This window comes from Galeopterus variegatus, unplaced genomic scaffold, assembly GCF_000696425.1.
Source record: "Galeopterus variegatus unplaced genomic scaffold, G_variegatus-3.0.2 Scaffold1764, whole genome shotgun sequence".
Lineage (NCBI taxonomy): Eukaryota > Metazoa > Chordata > Mammalia > Dermoptera > Cynocephalidae > Galeopterus > Galeopterus variegatus.
This window is the reverse complement of record NW_007727875.1, coordinates 175,539-180,436: the sequence shown is the minus strand read 5'-3', so window position 1 is coordinate 180,436 and position 4,898 is coordinate 175,539. Positions and strand designations below refer to the sequence as shown.

Sequence of the window (4,898 nt, the reverse complement as noted above, 5' to 3'; positions counted from 1 at the left end):
TGAGGGTTATGGGATATTAACCCCTTTCTGGGGCTTCTCACTGCTCAGAAGAGATGGGCTTTGAGTGATCTTTGATGGCTCTGTCACCCAGGAAAAAGGGGTGACAAGTCCGTGGGAGGCAAAGCAACAGTTTGCAGATGGGTTGCATTGTAACTTTTGTTTGTTTGTTTGTTTAATTTTTTTGGTCAGCTTGAAGCTCCTCAGTGTGCCAAACGACTTTGGCCCTTTGTTGAGTATTGACTCCCCATTTATATTTATTCAACCAGCATGGGATATTGCTGCCAGCACCAAGGAGTGCTAGAGTGTTATGTTTAGGATTCTTTGAGGGATGTGGACCTGGCTTGCCTTTTAATTTTACACAATGACTTGTAAGTGATGCTAAGAAAACCAGTTGTTTTACCTACAACAGAAACAAATTATAGAAATTTACAAAAAAATGTCCACCACTGCTTTTCAAGAGGCCTTGGAGTTGTCCAGGAGTTAGATGTCACTTGTTGTCCAGTTACTTAAAAAATTAGCCACTGAGTCTTTGGAAAGCTCACAGCAATGTCAAGAATTTTGCTAAATACAATGTCATGAAGGAAATCAGAATTTGATTTTTACTTCAATACTCAGTAGTGAACCTGCCTGACTGCATGCCTTCATATAGTGAATGATTTTTAGAGATCCATAGCCCCTGGCCTACTCATCAAATTTTGAAATCCTACTTGGTCCTTTCAACCTCCTCATTAACAGCAAGAAACTAATTGGACCTGATCTTTTTGTCTGAGTCAGATTCAGATGAAGAACCTAACATACCCAGAAACCTGCATGCATAGTGGACATTGCTCATGGTAAGAGAGCTTACTTTTTGGCCCCTTAATATTTTGTAGATGACTCTTTCAGAAGTTCAGAGAGGCTGATAGTACCCTGGGATCGCAATGGGCCACTTGACCTCTATTTCTGCGTGCTCTTGGATTTCAAACTTGCCCATCTCATCCTTGTCTGTTGCCTCCCTTTTCTTTGAATACTACAGGATAAGTCTTTAGGGAACAATAACTGTTAAGGCCTGTCAGATTTAAATTCTGGACTCAGATTCTTATCTCCAGTCTGTTGGCTTGGCTAAAGCATTCTAGAGAACATTTCTGCCTGGTGTCTTTGCTGATCTCTTCCTGCCCTGAGCAGTCTCCTGCCTATCTCTGCTTGTGAGGTCTGGAAATGCACAGGAGAGTTTGAGAGGACTCACCAGCCAGCTCTGCTCAATGCCAGTCCATGAATTACATTCTTGGCTAATGCTAAAATAGGATTCTGAATCCCTTTGAATTCACCATAGAGGTCAGGTGGACTTCAGGGTGAATGATGTATGCTTAGGCAAGGCTGTTGCTAATCCCATCTAGACACACCTTTCTGCTTCTTTCTAAACTGTTATCAACCGCCCACTAATGCTCCTAAAAGCATAGGCCACAGACCCTACCATCTATAGGGAGATAGGAACAGAAATTTTTTAAAACTTTATAGCAATTTTCCATAGGATTTATGAAATTATTATTTATTTACTGCTTTTACATGTAATAAAAATGTATCTGTTATGTATCTATTTTTATTTCTCTTTTAGGTAGTTTATTTGTATTATAATTTATGAAGGGGTAGAATCACAAAAAATTGGAAATTACGGGGAAAAAAATCCTTTTCAGAGAGTTTGAGAAGCATCTCTCCATTAGGTAGTGGCAAGCAATTAAGATACACCTAACTGGGTTTTTTTAAACTGAGAGTTGTCACCCCTTAGTGAATCATTAAACCAGTTTAATGAAATTGGCCAGAAACTAAAGAATAAATAACATAGATATTAGAATCCACTGCACATATTATTTGGTAAAATGTCTATTGAAGTTCTATGTGTAGTTACACATGTACTGTGTTGTGAAAACTTGTATCTTAACATGAGTCCTCATTAAAATAGTTTGAATATTTCTGCACTAAAACTGAACTAATGTTCTCAAGGGTATTAATGAATGAATGAGAAACAAATGTAAATTTTTACATTTGGATTTGTTAAACTCAAAGAAATTTTTTTATTGAAATAAACTGCAAGCACTTGAGTGAGCAGTTGCAACTACTTTTAATCAAGTTCATTACACCCCATCTGAAGACAACCCCCCATGTTGTTTAATGGTTTAGAATATTCTGGAGGTCATTACTAGCATACTCTGTACAGGCAGAGAAAATTTTTTTTATAAGCAACACGTTTTCAGTTCTGTATTCATCAACTTTCTGCATGTGGATGTCTAATTTTCATCTCAAACTTACATGAAAAAAATCAGAACTCAATTGTGATTCCAAACCTGCTCCTCTGACTATGGCCCCACCACCCATTGATTGTTCAGATTCCAATCCTAGGGTTTGTTTTTGATTTCTCTCATTCTTACTCTCTTCATATCTTGATGGCAAGTCCTATAAGCTTCATGTCCACAGTTATGAATCTGACAACTTCTTCCATCTGCCCTGTTACCTGCCTTGTACCTGGACAACTATATTAGCCTTCTAAATAGCCTCCCTACTTCCTCTCTCACTCCCTAATATCTACTCTCTACAGAGTGGCCAGGGTGACCTTTCATATATATATATATAGGCAGCTGGCTGGTACAGGAATCCAAACCATTAACCTTGGTGTTATCAGAACTAACCAAGTGAGCTAACTAGACATCCGAGCTTTCAAAATATAAATCAGACATTTTTACTCTCCTGTTTAATGTCCCTGATTGGCTTCACTTTATATCAAGAATAATGCCTACACTCCTTTATGAAAGCCTGCTTTTGCCTTTCTCCCCAAATGATTCTTCTACTACTCTTCCCCCGTGGTCAGTACCCATCAGACATAATGGACTTCTTTCTTTACCTTGAATATGCCAAGTTCATTTCTGCATTAGGACATTTGCACTTCTTGTTCTATTAGCCTGGGAATATGAGGGTACTTCAAAAAGTTAGTGGATTTGGAAGATAACACAAATGGAATTGAAAGATAACAAAACTCATTCCATGAATGTTTTGAAGATCTCTCGTATTCTTCACCCAGTTCTCAGCTCAAAAGTTACCTACTTGAAATATTTCTCGACTCCTATTTTTGCATTATTGGTAGACAATTACTTTCCAAAGGAAATTAAGCGTGGAGGGCCATTTAATTTTTCCAAATGCAGTCTCTCATTAAGAATCGTAGCTGTCACTGCAGCATTAATTTTGGTGTGATGCTTTTGTTGCTCACTTTAAATTTTCATTACAAAGAGAAGAAATTTGTTAGCAAGCCAATGGGATAAGAAGAGCTTCAAATCTGGGGTCTAGTTACAAGGAAGCAAAACACAGGTGAGCCGATAACTCACCATCAGAACATGCTTCAGTGTAAGCTGGTGGAGTTCTGCAATACCAGGGCTAGCAGCAACAGAGTGGTGGCTAAATGTCTACAGCAGCAAAGTGTAGCAGATAAGAGGGCAGACTTTGAAGCCAGGGTGTTTGGATGCCAATGCTGGCTTTACCACTGACTGGCTGAGGGAATTCAGGGAAGTTATAACTTCACTGAGCCTCTATGTTCTCATCTGTAAAGTAAATCAGTTAGCATAGAATGTGTTTAGAATGGTACCTGCCATATAGGGTCAGCTATTATTACAGAGCACAGATCCTTCCATAGAGAAAACGTAAAAATTAATCCAAATGTTTGATGTTATTTTTAGTATACTCGTAGACAAAAAATATCTACCTCCTCCCATTCAGTCACCAATGCCCACACACTGAAAAGAGGAGAGGAAAAGAAGGCATATTACTCTTTGGGAAGACATAAAGTACTATAGAAAGAACAGACAAAGGTCATGGAAGAGATGGGTGAGTATTTAAGAATTAAAGGATTCTGAAGTTTTCAAATACTGATGGGGTTAGGTCAAAAAGGCATAGGCTTGAAGGGGCTCCTAGTGGTAAAATTTGGGACAATTTGAGCACCAAAAAGAATAATGATGATAATACTCATATACTCATTAAATTTTAAAGCCACAAATCCATAGTAATGGGGGATGAAAGGGGACGAGCGGAAGGGAAGAAAGAGGGAGGTAGAGATAGTTCTTCATTACAAATAAATGCCAGCTAAAAAAAGAAGGAATTTCAGAAAAACTTTTTGGAGCCCCTAGTGTAATAATTGATTCAAGCAAAAATCATCAATGAATGTTAAGTCATTGGGTGAAGTATTGTGAGGAAACAAAATTTTATCATGGATCAAAATACCACCCCCAAAGTTACTTCTTACTCCCAAAAGAAAGAGCTAGCTGCCAACATTTTAACCAAGTTCTCAAAGTTAGTATCATCAACAGATGGGCAACCTGACACTATGTGCCTCTTGATATGAAGTAATAAGAAGATCACAATTCCAATCACCTATGCAGTAGAATTCTATGTAGTATTCATGCTAAAAACATTTATCCCATAGGAAACATGAGAAACAGAAAATTTCAGAACACAGTCAGTTGTACCAAACATATATAGCCTGTACTCTCCAAAATGAACAGAAACAACAACAACCCCCCCCCCCCCCGAATTCAGATCTGTTTTTACAGAAAACACTATGATTTATATCATTTGTATTATTCTAAAATCAACTGTTAGTGTGTTGGGAGCTCTGAATAGGTTCTATTATTTTCTTTATCATCAACTCTTTTACTATGAAAAACAAACAAGAGAAACTGAACCACCATGTTCTTTACAACATTAATTCCAATAGTCACTAATAAAGTAAGAGTCATTTAGTTCCATTCGCTTTTAAGTCATCAAGTCTTTGTTCTTTCTTTGCAAATTCATTCATTCAACAAATATATAAAGTGTCCTGTATGTCAGGGAGTAAAACGAAAAAGCTTTGTTTTTTGAATATTGACTCCATTTGTTCA

General features: G+C 37.5%; 1 protein-coding gene across 1 annotated transcript in view; it reads right to left on the bottom strand.

Annotated features, from left to right (window-relative positions):
* Positions 1-4,898, bottom strand: part of GALNT5 (polypeptide N-acetylgalactosaminyltransferase 5) — a 61,260-nt gene that overhangs the window by 33,055 nt on the left and 23,307 nt on the right. The window lies entirely within an intron of this gene.